The 15,469-nt window shown below is 53.3% G+C and overlaps 1 pseudogene; it reads left to right on the top strand.

The window, feature by feature from the left end:
* Nucleotides 1-13,920: 13,920 nt before the first annotated feature.
* Nucleotides 13,921-14,012, top strand: LOC138380227 (small nucleolar RNA U13; annotated as a pseudogene).
* Nucleotides 14,013-15,469: the final 1,457 nt, after the last annotated feature.

Genomic DNA, 15,469 nt, shown 5'->3' with positions numbered 1-15,469 from the left:
TTTGGTAGAGACGGGGGTCTTGCTTTTGCCGAGGCAGGTCTCGAACTCCTGACCTCAAGCGATCGGTCCTCCTCCCCGCCTTGGCCTAGGATTACAGGCGTGAGTCACCAAGCCTGGCCTGGATCGGTTTTTAATAGGTAAGGTCTACGAGACATCCCAGTCCAAACATCGATTCGGTGGGTCTCTACAGGATTCCGGGCGGAGATCCGATCTGGGGTTTACAACGTGGAGAATTAAGGCCTGGCTAGCAAAGAGCCCAGTGACTGAAGAGGGACGATGCTCGTCAGTCGTACAGAGCCTGAAAAGATGCAACACGGGGAAACGTTTCCAGGTTCCTCTCAGAAGAGGATGTCAGATGAGATGCCGAAACGAAAAGAATGGGTTCAAGCCAAAAGGAAAAATAGATAAATAAGTCAATAAATAAAACTACGGGAGACAGCCAGGAGACACTGTTTCCTCAGAAATGGCTAGGAAGCCTCCCAGGATAACCTGGATAGCAGCATATGTTCCTCCTCTTCCTCCGGCTCCCTCTCTTGTGTTCGTGTTTGTTTTCTGCAAACGCCAAGATGGGGCAGGGGTGGGGGACACCACGCCGGGTGGGCGAGCAGATCACCCTGCCCACCACAGGAGGGAGCACACACACACCCACCCACCCCGGGTCATCACTCTGTAGTTCCGCGTGAGTGAGGTGAGGCCCGGAACGGTGCTAGTAGCTTTCCAAGTGGTCAAAAAGAATGCACAATAACTGGACCGAGGCCTGTCTGGACGCTGTAAAGGCCCACTTGAAAACTTATGCTTGCTCGCTAGGTGACCGATGTCCGCTTGACCTATGTCTGTAATTGGAAATACGTACCTTGCGGAGATAAAACAAAGCAATTAACTTGTAACTAAGTGTTTAAACTTTCCAGCTGCCTGTTGTAAAATTGATTGTGCTTGCTTAACGCCTGAAAGAATGTTCCTTAATTGGAGCTATCTGTTTCTGTAAACCTGCTCGCTTAAAGACTGTAACCGAAACGAAACGGGGGCCCGAGGCTGGTCCCGGACCACACAGCTGCGGAGTAGGTGGTATAGTGTTGTTTCAACCGCCGTGCCTAAAGTCACGGAGCTCTAGCTTAGGATAGTCTGAAACCTTCCTGCTTTTTTCGGCTCGGGGCCATTCTCTGTACCTGTACCCTAACAGGGCAGGGGGTGGTCGCTGGCCAGCTAATATGGACTCATGACTTGGCTCAATTCGGTCTCTAGGTTGTCCTGTCTCGCACTCCGTACTATAACAGATGCCATACCGGTTCAACCCAGCTCTGAAGGAAAGAAATGCGGAGCGTTCCACTAGCCGGAGGAAGGCAAAACGCACCTCTGCCTTCCTCTGAGGGCACGTCTGAGTGAACGGGTCGTTCTCCCTGCCCGTCACCCCAAGCCCCTCATCCCGGACCCCACCACACCCGGCCTTGACCTCCTCGGCCCTGCCCACCAGGCCCCATCATGGCCTCTGGAGCCTGGGCTCTCTCTCTCTCCAGGCACTGGCACTGCCCCCCGCCCCCACCCCGGGACATGAGATCCAGGGCCTCTGTCTCCCAGGCCTCCCAGCTGTCTTGACTTGCGGACTCAGTGCCTGCTCTGCCAGAGAGACCTCTTGCTGCGGGGTGGCTCTCAGTGGCTGCATCTCAGCGGTCTAACGTGTCCCCCACCATCCACGTGGCCGCCGGCGTCAGGCTTCGGTGCCGTAGTGCCACCCTGCCTCCCTTCCGGGGGAATCCCACGCTGCCTCAGGCCCATTATGACCTGGAAGAGGCTGCACCTGTGGGGTCTGCCCATTTCCATTACCCCCCCACACACACACACATCACCCCCCGGTCCCCCCATAGGGGTTAGGAAGAAGGCAACACGTCCTGGTACAAGGGTTGAACTGAAGGGGCGAGTGAGTGGCCACCTGGCAGGGGCATCGCAACAGATGGCTGAAGAAGTCAGCCGCCGAGTGCAGAAATGTCACGGAACTTGGGGTGCCACTGCCTTGCTGAGATAGGGCCAGGGCAGGCTTTAAAAGGCTAAAATTCTCCCTGCCTTTGGTACGTTAATACAGAACCCATGGTCCTTTCTAATTTTTGATTCCCGGAGAGGCAGGAAGTATTCCAAATGGCCACGCCATGGCTTTTCTAAATTGCCCACAAGGCCTTCTCCGACCCAGCGGGTCAGGGGTTTGCTTTGGTGTTACATCGTGGTAAAAGAGACATCCCACAGCAGTGACCATGTCCATCGACTCCGTCGGCGCTCTCAGGCTCGTAGTCCCACTTTTCAGACAAGCCTGGATGGCCACTCCGTGTCACTCTTTGCCAAATGCCAGCCACTCTCCTCCCCGCCCCGCATCCCCCATTTGGCCACCACAACTCTTCATCCCCAGGCGCCCTCCGGTAAAGTGTGCTCCTGTCTGTACACCTACTCCGTTGGGGGCGGGGGGGGGGGCGAGGTGGCACAAGAGGTGGCTGGTGGCCGGAGCAGGCCCGCCACCTTGAGTGTGTGGAACAGCGCTGAGGATTTCCTAAGGGAAGAAAGAGGGTGGGGAGAGCGAGAGAGCATCTCCTCCTCGTGAACCTCACAGATGATTGAGGACAAACAGGCCTGCACGGGGGGGGGGGGGGGGGGGAGGGGAGGGGAGGGGCAGGGAGGGTGCCGAGTCTGCACCAGAGAAAATGGCTTTGTGGGGGGGTGGGAGGGGAAGAGGGCAGAAAGATTTTCTGTCTTTCTAAAACTTCCCCCAGGCTTTTGGGAACTTGCAGCCCGGCCTGCATCCCTGCATCCCTGAGGCACGTTAACTCTTTGGTTATAACTCCAGGTGGCCCCCAGGGTGGGCGGCCCACAGAGTTCAAGGGCTTTCTTCTCAGCAGAGACGGGACCTTTAGAACAGCTAACTGCAGTAATTGCCTGAAGCTGAGAACCAACCCTCCCTCCTTTAAAACCTCTGTATTTCTGCCTAGGCCTATGTTCACGAAATTTGGGGGTTTGAGACTGAGAAGCTCTACCCTATTTATTTCCTCCTTTGTCAGCAAAGTAGACTCTCTGTTTTCTTACTCCTCATACCGCTTGTCCTCGTTACTCGGCCTCGTGGACAAGCAGCTGAGCTTTCGGTCACAAGTCCACACCCCAGGGTGGAGGGGTCCAATCCACCCCTGTCCAGACCTGGGCCCTTCCTGCCTCCCTCCCGAGACGATCTGTTTGGCAGCCCAGCCGCCTTGGACTGGGCCACAAGGAGGACACAAAGTAAAGACCCAGCCCCCCCCCCCCCACACACACACACACACACGGTAGTGGCGGTGGGTGGCAGTTCTCCAAGGGTTTGGGGCTTTTCCTGAGGCAGGAGACGGAGGGGACTGATTTCTTTAGAGCTCCGTCCCCTCCCCCATGCGCTGTGCCGCCTGGAAGCGGCAGCTCGCGGGGCGGGGTCGGGGCTGAAAGCGGCTCCACCCGAGAGAAGCCCGAGGCGGCTACGTGCGAGCGCGCATGCGCAGTCAGCTCGCGGGGCGGGGTCGCGGCTGAAAGCGGCTCCGCCCGAGAGAAGCCCGAGGCGGCTACGTGCGAGCGCGCATGCGCAGTCAGCGCAGTGAGTGGGGGAGGGGTGGAAAACGGCGGAAGGGCTCCGCCGAGGGCCCGGCCATCTGTGCGGCCAGGCTAGGGGTTTCCCTCTTGGGCCGGGAGCTCGTACTCCGCCCCCAGCCCGCAGGCAATCCCGAGGGGCAGAAGCACGACTTGCTGGGCACCTCCTCGGGCGAAGCGGTCGCGGTGGCTGGGTTACGTGGGGCCCAGACGAGTCTCTGGTTCTGGGAGCGGCACCTCCCCCACGCGCCTCTCCTCTTGGGCCTTCACACCCCCCCCCCCCCGCTCCGGCCCCAGGGGAGGGGAGGAGTGGGGGGCAGGGATCTTAAGCCGCCCCCCGCCCGCCACCGCCAGCTGACCCGTCCCGTGGTTGGCCCAGGGAACCCTAGAAAAACCCTTAAACCTGAGCTGCTGCCCCGCAAGGACAGGGGAAGTCAGACACCCCTCCCTGATGGAGTCAGATTTTATAACAATGAGATACTGAATGTCCGACGGGCCTAAGGCCAGGCAAGACAAAGCTTAACGCATATCTAGCAGGCCAACCGTTTACTGAACTACAGGGCACTTGAGTTTTGGGTAAACTGTCCAGTGGCTTGTCTGTGATTAGCAGACCTCCTTACCTTAACTGAAAACATGATGCAAAGCCTTTAGGCAGAGGTTCATTTATGTCATCAATTGCAAATCAAAGAATCTTTAAACCCAGCTGTAAACCTGTAAACACCGCACCCTCCCTCCCCCGCCCCCCCCAACTGCCAGATGTCCTGCCTTTTCAGCGCAGACCAATGTACCCCTTCCATGTTTTGATTTGTGATTTTACATGTAATTCCTGTCTCCCTAAAATGTATGAAGCCAAACTGTAACCCACCCCACCACAATGGGTCCGCTTGCTCAAGGCTTCTTGGGCGTAGCTCTCTGGGCCATGATCACGGCCGTTGGGCTCAGAATAAAACTCTTTAAATTATTTTGCAGTGATTTGGGGTTCTTTTCCATGGACGAGTCAATCGTGTTCACATTATTTTAGCCTTGGGAGCTTTTTCTTTTCTATTATGTCTGATCCTGATCGCTAGCCAGGTATTCATTCATATTTTTGGTTGGTGGTGGTGCTCAAGCTCGTCTTTGTACGTCCCAAATTGGCGAAAGCCACCGTGAATATGTTTTACACCTTCCAAGAGCTAGCGCTTATTGCCGTATCATAACCAGGGCTCGCAGCAATTTTTCTTTTTTTTTTTTTTAAAGCTGCTTCCACTTTCTACCTGGGTATACATACGAGTATACCCTTTAAATGAATGCTTGCATCGAGGAACCAGGAAGTGGTTTTTGTTGTTGTTGCTGTTGTTGTTTTCCCCCAGTCATTTATCTGCTCCTCAACCCTCATTATTTATCTCTCTCACACACAGACACACACACACACACACACACACACACAAACACACACACCCCATCTCTGTAGAAAAGCTCACGGAGATTGTTCATCCACCGCGTGCTTTCTGTTGACAGTATCTGAGACGATAAGGAGCACCATGCATTCTGTTCTAAGAGAAAAATTGCATATATCAGTATGATTATATTTTACTTCTTGTGTGAATTTAGTGGATCTCATAAAAGCTGATCTTGATTTTCACAGCAGAGAAAAGTGGGCTTCTGTTTTGGTTTTGTTTTTGTTTTTCTGGAGGGGTGGTGTCTTCACATAAGTGATCATCTTTACAAGTATGCTATATCCGAGAAATTTCAGAAAGCTGCAAAGAGTGACTTGTTGACAATGCTTGCATTGAATGATGTATCTGAATCTGTGAATCGAAGGGGTCAGCATCTGACCAGAAAGCACTGTTAGAGGAAGAGGGGTTTCGGGTCTTTTCCTAAATTGTATCTGCCTAAGGCGGAAAATATTTCTGTTTCCCTATGACATGGTATTTTCCTCACAAGCAGTGTTAATGGCTCCATATGACTCTAGACTGGCTGCAGAGCAGAGACTCCATGGTCTCCACTACTTGACTCTGTCTGTCCAAGAATGGCCTCCACAGCTCTCCTCTGTGAGATATCCACTCTCAGAGGTGGCACGGTATGGTGGGTAGGGGGATATGCTGGATTTTGAAAACTCAGAGTTTGAACCCCAGTGCTTTATTTCTTAGCAACATGAACTTTGTCAGATCACATCACCCTGCTGAAGCCCAGTCACCTAAAGGGTAGAAAATGCAATGGATAGATTGACGCTTCTCTTCTCTTCTCCTCTCTTCTTTCTCTCTTTCTTTCTTTCCTTGTGTCTTCCTGTCTCTCTCTCTCTCTCTCTCTTTCTTTTTGTCTTTTTCTTTTTTTTCTTTTGACGGGCCCTCACTCTGTTCCCCAGACTAAAGTGCAGTACCATCATCATAGATCACTGCAACTTCAAACTCCTGGCCTCAAGCGATCCTTTCCCCCTAGGCTTCCCAAAGTGCTAGGATGCAGTTTTATTTTTATCTGTGACACCATGGGAGGAAATATCTTTTAGGGTCATAGGGTCAGAAATTTAGATCTCTTCTTTGAACTCATGGTAGCGGCTAACTGGGATTTTCAGTGTGTAAACGTAAGCCACTTGTAATTTCACCAGTACTCCCGTTACTTGTCATCTATTCAGGAGGTGAACTCTTCTTCCCCTACCATCTACTGTTCAAACGCGTTGGCCACAAGGATAATTTGAATATCAGATTCAGAGCACAAATAATTAAGGTCCTGTAGCGTTAATAAGTAAAAGGGGCCACACACAAACCTGTGGAAGTCTGTGTCCCTTCCAGTTTTTTATTTTGTTTGTTTGTTTGTTTGTTTTTGGGTCCCCCCCCCCCCCGAGACTGAGTCTCACTCTGTTGCCCGGGCTAGAGTGAGTGCCGTGGCGTCAGCCTAGCTCACAGCAATCTCAAACTCCTGGGCTCAGTCGATCCTCCTGCCTCAGGCTCCCCAGGAGCTGGGACCACAGGCATGTGCCACCATGCCCGGCTAATTTTTTTCTATATATTTTTAGTTGTCTGGACAATTTCTTTCTATATTTTTAGTAGAGACGGGGGCGGGGGGTCTCACTCTCGCTCGGGCTGGTCTCGAACTCCTGACTTTGAGCGATCCTCCCGCCTCGGCCTCCCAGAGTGCTAAGTTTACAGGCCTGAGCCAACGCGTCCGGCCTGTGTCCATTCTTTAATGTTGTGTGTTGCTCAGTTATGAAAAGGCAAGGGAACATAAAATCCGAGTTTTAGGGATGACTTATAGGCTCAGTATTCTTTTTTTTTTTTTTCCTCCTCTAAGCCTATGTGAATATCAAGGAGGGTAAAAAATTCAGTGTTCTCAGTTCAGTGCCCAACCAACCTCTGTTTCCAGAGTAAAAATTGAGCATCCTATTACACCTTTATTTCCCTTTGGTATGCTAAGGCCCAACTCGGCAGAGAGGTCACTGTTTATTCTCTTTGCTAAGATCACATGTGCCATAGTCTGTCTGCTTTGTCTCCTTTAGGGGTAATCATCCAATCTTACCCGGGCCCCTCACATCCTCGTGACAATAGGCCTCCTTGGTTTACTGAAATAGAAAAGACCGGCTCATCAGCAATGTTCGATCGGTTGCTTCAGAAACAAATGTTGTTCTGCTTTCTTTACTATGGTTTTTTTTTTTTCCTTCTTTCTTCCGTCAGACCCAATCCGATATAGGTGGGAGAGAAGGTAACCGGAGCCTCTTGAAAAACCGAAGTGAACCAAAGCGAGCTCACAGATTCAGATAGAAATCAGGAGGAAGAAAAATTGAGAGATAACATGGATTTTCTGTCTAGCGGGTGTTCTCACACTTCAATTTTACCAGAAGCGTTAGGTAGGATGACGATGACGATAATTGTGACAAACACTATTCTCATTGGACAGATAAGGAGGCAGGCTCAGAGTGACGAGTAACCTGGGCCTAAATAGATCGCTAAGAAGCATCATAGTGTGTTCCTTGGTTACGCTGTTTTGTGAAGCTCAAAAAGTTTGGGGTGCGCGTGCGCGTGCGTCCATGTGCGTACGCAATCATAGGTGTTCTAGTAAAACGGATACGAGGTAGGATTTCCCATACCTTCAATGATTTCATGTCCTGCAGGAACATAATGTTCCGGGATCAGGTTTTTATTCTGCCTTCTGTGCCACATGCTCAACATGCCTGTGACTTTACAGCCGAGACTTGCTCAGGGGGAGCCCATTCTCATCTTCTGGGAGGTTCTGCTAATCTTTAAAAGACAAGGACATAGGAAGATGATCCTATAACAACGACTGTGACCACGATTAAAGGCTTACTGTTTACCACGCGTGCTTCTGTGGGCTTTGCCTGCATTTGCTTTTTCACTCTGCACAATATCCCTGTGAGGTAGGCACCATGATTTCTGCATTTGCAGATGAAGAGGCTGAGGCTCAAGAGGATGTATGACTCGCCAAGTTACCAAACACGGAGTGTCGTCCAGGAAGCCAGTCCAGGCCCCCCGGCTCTGCAGCCACTCTGCAATGCTGATTCTGAGCCTGACCGTTTCATCACTGGTGGCTCCCTGAGAACCTTGACTCGGCCCCCTTCCTCAGTTCACTTGGGAAACATATTCATGTGTGTGTATTTCTCTCCTTCCCTCTCCCACCCCCCCCTCTCTGTTTTAGTTTTTATTATTTTGAAAAGTGCATAGAACGATAAAAACTTTAAAAGTAGGAAAAAGCTTACGGAACACGTAAGGACACAGAGAAAGAAAATATCTGTGTACAACAGTGCAACGCATTTGTGTTTTAAGTCGTGGTGTTGCAAAAGAGTCCAAAAGTTTAAAAGAAAGAAAAACAAACAAACAGACAAACAAACAAACAAACAAAAAAAAAAACCAAACCACCATGGAAAAGTTTATGAAGTGAAAACACTTACAGTAAGCTAAGGTTAATGTATTATTGAAGAAAGAAATTTCTAAAGGTAAATGTCGTGTGGCCTAAGTGTCCAGGGTTTATGAAAACCTACAGTAAGTAATGTCCTAGGCCTTCACATTCACTCACCACTCACCGCCAACTCACAGACTCACCCAGAGCAACCTCCCGCCCGCCCTGCAAGCTCCATTCACCGTAAGTGCCCTGGCCAGGTGTCCCACTGCACAGAAACCTATTAGACTGCATTTCTTCCCATTACTATCAGTAGTTGTACATTTCTTAGGACTGTAGGCCTACGATACACCTCCAGGCATAGTTAGGGGTTGGGAAGAGGAGGGAAGAGGCCATTCTTCATTTATTAATTGGGTAGCATGGGGGCAGGGGAGGCAGTTTCCTCCTTCTCCTCCTCGTCCCCCTTCTCTCTTGTTTTGCTTCTCCCTCTCTTGTTTTTCTTTATTCCCCTCCCAGTTCCCCCTTCCATCGTCTCGATGGATTTGGATGAGACGTAGACATTTTCTACGTCAGGCCTTAATCATACCGAGGGAGCAGGAGAAAAGTAAGCCGCCTACCATGACACGATGGAATGGAAGTTTGTCAGCCATTGACTGCTGTGGCATTCCGACATTTAGTGTCTTCAGGACATTCTATATTTCTGCTATCCCACTAGAATATATCTCCTCGATCACTACTGTGTGGCCACATCCCAGCTGTTTCGTGAGCCACCCTCAATGTTCGTGACAATGTAGTGTGGGGACTCCCTCCGTCTGGTGCCTTAAACTCGCACATTTGGGGTTTTGTATCAGGATAGCAAAGCGATCGCCTTTAAATAACCTGGCTGGCCATGGTGGCTCATGCCCGTGATCCCCGCAACTTGGGAGGCAGAGACGGGAGCGTGACTTGAGCCCAGCAGCTGGAGACCAGCCTGGGTAACACGATGAGACCTCATCTCTACCAACAAAAAAAAGAAAAATTATGGCGGGTGTGGCAGCATTTGCCTATAGTCCCAGCTACTCAGAAGGCTGAGGCAGAGAGGATCACTTAAGCCCTGGATTTGGAGCTTGCTGTGAGCTACAATCAGGCCAAGGCGGCCTGGGAGAGGACAGAGTGAAAGAAATCCTGTCTCAAAAAAGAAAAGAAAAGAAAAGAAAGAAAACAAGACCGATAACACAACACAACTTAGAAGACTTGGTGTTACTGAAAGCTCGGCCACTTGCCCACGAGGCCGAATAACGAGGACAAGCTGTTTGAGGAGGAAGGAAAGAGAGAGTCTATTTTGCCGGTAAAGGAGAAAATAGGGTAGACCTTCCCATCTCAAGCCTCCGAATTTCCCCGATCATAGGGCTAGGCAGAAATACAGAGCTTTTAATGAGGGGGGGGAGGGGTTCTCAGCTTTAGCGATGATTGTGGTTAATTATTTCAATCGTCCAGGCTCTGCCAAAAACAAAGCCTGTGAACTCTGCCGGCTGCCCACCTGGGGGGGGGGGGGCGGGGCAGGGGACCACTTGGGAGTTTTAAGAAAAGATTTAACCTGCCTTGGGGACATAGGCCAGACTACAAGCTCCCAAAAGTGGTGGTGGTGGTGGTGGTGGTGGTGGTGGTGGGGAGCGTAAAACGACAGAACGTCTTTCTGTCCTTTATTGGTTTCTCCTTTTCCCCCCCCCCCCCAGGTGCCAAAAGACCTGAGACTGATGCCGAAAAGAAATAGGTACAGGCGCCCACGTGCACACACAAAGATATACGATCGAATACATCGTGTTGACAGTCGGGGAAACTGGAAGATGATGGGGAAGTATCACGAGCAACTTTGTATTTCTTCCAGGACAGGAAAATGGACACGAAGAGAAAAATTCATCGTTCTCGGCGTAGGATAAAAAGCCACATCTTGTTACTTAATATAATTCATTCTGTGATTTAAGTTTTTATACGATATGATATTCGATAAGCCTAAAAAACAAGATAAAAGAGAAACAAACAAAAGGGAAAAAATAAAAATAAAAAAGACGACGGGCAGAGGCCTACGGTCCCGGGAGGAGGCAGAGAGCGGGAGGAGGGGCGCCTCCCGCAGACAACAGGGCGGGTGGGCGGAGACCCGCTAGAGGCTAGGGCTGCCCCGGGCGGGCCCAGAGCTGCGGGCCCGGGAAGAAGAGGGTGGGACCGTCCGGACCGTGCTCTCCTCCCCGCCCTCCACACCTCCCGGGAGTCAGCTCTTAAACTCCCAACGTCACCTGACTTTCCGGATCCCGAGGTCTGATCAAAGTGGCCGCTAGGTGACACCCAGCAACCGCTGCCGGTGTCATCCTGAAAAGAACGGACCCTATGACTGACGGGGGTGGGGCGGGGTGGGGGTGGGGCGCACAGCGGGTGGCCCGGCCAGCTCCCCTTCCTCCTCGGAGCGGATCGGATCATCTGGAACTTTATCCAGAGAGGAGAGAGTGCCCCTGGGTGTGTGCTAGAAGCCGGAGGGTTGGGGCAGGGACCTACCCAAGAGAGAAGTAGAGTACAGGGAGTTTCAGAGTTGACCCACTCACGATCTCGCCCTGGTCAATACAAGAGTGGCAATATCTGTCACCGTGGAATGAACACTTGGTACCGAAGACCTTTGTCTATGCTGGCCCCCCTATGCCTAGGGGGGGGCATGTGGCCAGAATCTGACATCCTAAACGTCTTCGTAGAAAGAATTTGGGGGTGGGGGTGGGGGAGAGAGACAGAAAAAGAAAAGAGAGGGGGAAAGAAATGGCTGCCACAAAACTATCAGAACAGAGAAGCGACCGATAGGGCCTATCTGGTTAAGTTCTTTCCCTACCCAGAGAACGACTTGACGTAGCTGACGTCACTGCAGTCAGGCCACGTTCCGGTGGACACAGAGAGTCAGGGATAGAATTTCACGCTCGGCACTGTCTCTCGTGACAGCGGGAAGGTGGAGGGTGGCTGAGGGTTCTATGCTCCTTTATCACACACCGTCAGGTAGGTCAGGTAAAATTGAGGACAGATTTCCAGTGTTTCGAGAAAGGAAGAGCACTCGTGCAGGCCATCTATCTGTACGTGGGAGAGTGTCCCCGAAAAGTGGCTTTCAGTGCCGGGATGTGCCTAGGCCAAGAAGGTACACGATCCTGAGTGAGAATGGTCCGTCCCATAGAGTCAGTCGGTAGGAGGCCACCGGTCGAGACGGAACTGCCCCCCCCACACCCGCCCCCGCCCCACAGAGCAGACAGACTCAGAATGGAGTCACTCGGTGCCAGTGCCCTGCCCGGGTGCCCCATCATTCAACCGAACTGGGAAACAGGTGGGCTTTCCGACCCTCGGGAGGGAGCTTCACGGCGGGCGGACAGATCAGAAGGGGCCCGGCTCCCTTGAGCGGGCAGGCTGGGGACGGTCGGTGGGGTCTCTTGACAGGAGGCACCACGGAACCCTTGAGGCAATGTCGGGGGCACCTATGTTGCGGTCCAAAGCTAGCGTCTGAGAAGTCGTCCCGAAAGAATGATGGCGTCAACAAGTCCCCTCCGTTCAAGAAACGAGATTCATTTCTAGAGGAGGGCCACCCACGCGGGAGAACCGTAGGCTTCCTGTGGACATTCTCTTCAAAAGGCAATTCACTCAGCGGAGTGAAAACCGGAAAAATCGCTGTCCTCCGACGCAGCTGCAGAGAAAAGATGGCACCAAAATCAATGAAACACACACACACACACACACACACACACACAAACACACCTCCTCCCATCTGAACGAGCACTCCGGACGGTCACATAGGGAGAGCGACGGGCTCTCTTCCCACCCTGTGGTTTTCTACCTTTCGTTGCGGTTTTTTCCCTCAGTGGATAGAGGAGGAGACACAGGGGGCTCAGCCGGCATGCGAGTGGGTTTATCATCCTCTGTGAGTATCAACACGCGACACCACCTAAGTGAAGGAACACACCGGTGTTTCATGTCATGTGGCTCAATGCCTGGCAGATACGAGCCTTTGCAGGCCTCCTCGTGATCGACAGGACGTCGCCTTGGACACGGACACATCTTGTCCCTCCCTCCCGAGGCGATAGGCGGTTCCGTACCTCCTCGGGGCCAGGGCACAGTCTGCCTAGGCACCTACAACACGTGTGGCAACAGCCTCGATGGCTCTGCCATGAGAACGAACTCCCGTGGCACGGGGGTGGGGTGGGGGGGGTCGGGTGCTGAAGAATTCAGCTGAGTGAAGGAATGCCACGGGATTCAGAGTGCCATCGGTGGGCTGAGAGGCGAGCAGGGCGGGCTTTGAAAGGGTAACATTCTCCCTGCCTTCCGTCTGTCTGTGAATACAGAACGTACACGCCAGGCGGGGTGGCTCACGCCTGTAATCCTAGCACTCTGGGAGGTAGAGGCGGGTGGATCGCTCAAGGTCGGGAGTTCGAGACCAGCCTGAGCAAGAGCGAGACCCCCATCTCTACTAAAAATAGAAAGAAACTATATATCTAAAAATATATACAGAAACAGTATCTAAAAATATATACAGAAAAATATTAGCCGGGCACGGTGGCGCATGCCTGTAGTCCCAGGTACTCGGGAGGCTGGGGCAGTAGGATCGCTTGAGCCCAGGAGTTTGAGGTTGCTGTGAGCTAGGCTGACGCCACGGCACTCTAGTCTGGGCAACAGAGTGAGACTCTGTTTCAAAAAAAAAAAAAAAAAAAAAAAAAAAAAAAATATATATATATATATATATATATACACACACACACACACACACACACACACACGTATATCCAATTAGCTGGGCATGCTGGCACATGCCTGTAATCCCAGCTACTCGGGAGGCTGAGGCAGTCTGATCGCTTGAGCCCAGGAGTTTGAGATTGCTGTGAGCTAGGCTGACGCCATGGCACTCTAGCCAGGGCAACAGAACGAGAGACTCTGTCAGAAAGAAAAGAAGAGCGAGAGCGAGAGAGCGAGAGAAAGAAAGAAAGGAAGGGAGAGAAAGGAAAGAGAAGGAAGGGGGGGAGAGGGAGAGAGAGAGAGAGAGGAGAAAACTATTAAAAAATTCGGGACCAGATCCATCGGTCGGTACTCAGAAGCGTGACGATCGGGTGTTCCCGAGCACGTGTGAGATGTGTCTTCTCCCTGACGCCGCGTTTCCTCCACACACACATCACCCATCTGCCGTGGAAAAAAAGCAACAAAAAGAGAGAAAGAGATTAAGAAGGGAAAATGGAAACAGGGCAAAAGAGGAAGAAAGAAAGAAATTTCGAAAAAAAGAGACCAAAGTCACAGCGAGAAGGAAGAATACTGAGCCCAGAGCGACACCTAGTGACCACACCGTCACAAGCACCCTAGGGCCCCAATTCGCCAGAGACATCTGGTGGACCCCAGGGCAACATGTGGTCGACCCGGGGCCATGGCGTCTGCAGCCGATTCCCAGGCGGGCACACGAGCCCGGGGAAACTCATTCTCAGCGCGGGGAGGAGGGGAGGGGAAATAATAGCAAAGTCACACCAGATCCCTTTCTAGTTCATAAACGTGTTGATTGCGTGTTCACGCGCACGTGTGAGAAGGGCCTCCTGGTGTGTCGGCACGTCACCCGCGTGACGTGAAACCATGAATCCGGGGGGGGGGGGAGCGGAAAGGCGGGCAGGAAAAGGCAAAGAGAGAATAGATAAAATGAAAGGACCAAAAACAAAGTCACACAGCAGGGTAGGGGAGTGAGAGCAAGTCGAGAGACTGCAGACAGAAACTCCGAGAGGAGAGGAATGCTCCGGAGCGCCCCTCGCCCCGCGCGAGAAGAATACCGATCGCAGGGTGACCCCTAGGGGCAGCGAGGCCAGAGAGACCACATCCGCCCCGAAGCCTCCCTGTCAGGATGACAACCACAGAGCAGACATCTGGTCAACCACCCAAGGACCAGACATCTGGTCAACCAGCGAACCCATGTGGAGGCCGCATGCAGCAGCGACATCTGCTCGACCACTCAGGGTGCTCCCTGCCGGGAGGGTGTGTCTCTATGTGTGTGTGTCCGGGGGGGGGGGAAGATTGCGATGAAAGTCACGCCAGGTCCCGGGATAGTTCGTGAGCGTGATAATTGCGTGTGTGTGGAGAAAAAACGGGGCGGGGCGATAGGGAGTAAAGAAAGGAGGAGCGGGCGAGCGGAGGGGTGGGGAAGGAGAGGGAGTCGAGAAGCCCGCAACCGCAGCGCCTCCTGGCGGTGATCCCCCTCCATAGCATCGATGGGGCCAGCCCCGCAGAGACTAAGTGCGACGGGACATCTGGTCAACCCCAAGGACCATGGGATCCCGGCACGAAACCGGCGGAGGAGGAGGAGGAGGAGGAGGAGGAGAGGAGGAGGAGGAGGAGGAGGAGGAGGAGGAGGAGGAGGAGGAGGAGGAGGAGGAGGAGGAGGAGGAGGAGGAGGAGGGCTAGGCGGCGGTGGCGGTGGCGGCGGGCTAGGCGGCGGAGGCGGGCTAGGCGTCGGCGGGCTAGGCGGCGGAGGCGGGCTAGGCGTCGGCGGGCTAGGCGGCGGAGGCGGGCTAGGCGTCGGCGGGCTAGGCGGCGGCGTGCTAGGCGGCGGAGGCGGGCTAGGCGGCGGCGGGCTAGGCGGCGGAGGCGGGCTAGGCGGCGGCGGGCTAGGCGGCGGAGGCGGGCTAGGCGTCGGCGGGCTAGGCCTCGGCGGGCTAGGCGGCGGAGGCGGGCTAGGCGTCGGCGGGCTAGGCGGCGGAGGCGGGCTAGGCGGCGGCGGGCTAGGCGGCGGCGGAGGGCTAGGCGGCGGCGGGCGGGGGTGGTGGTGGAGGGGGAAAGAAAAAAAAAAATCCCACCTTCGGACACGTATTGAGGTACGAGGGAGAGCTTGTCGAGGAGCCCGCAACCGCAGCGCCCTCTGGCGACGACCCCCCTCCATAGCGTCGACGGGGCCGGCCCCGCAGAGACTAAGTGCGACGGGACATCTGGTCAACCCCATGGACCATGGGGTCCCAGCACGACAGCGGCGGAGGCGTTAGCGAGCCAGTGAGCGGGAGAAAAAAGTAGTCCCACCTTCGGACACCCAGTGAGGTAC

The sequence above is a fragment of the Eulemur rufifrons genome, unplaced genomic scaffold, assembly GCF_041146395.1.
Source record: "Eulemur rufifrons isolate Redbay unplaced genomic scaffold, OSU_ERuf_1 scaffold_304, whole genome shotgun sequence".
Classification (NCBI taxonomy): Eukaryota; Metazoa; Chordata; class Mammalia; order Primates; family Lemuridae; genus Eulemur; species Eulemur rufifrons.
Note: the sequence above shows the minus strand (reverse complement) of the source record. Positions and strands in the feature narration are given on the sequence as shown.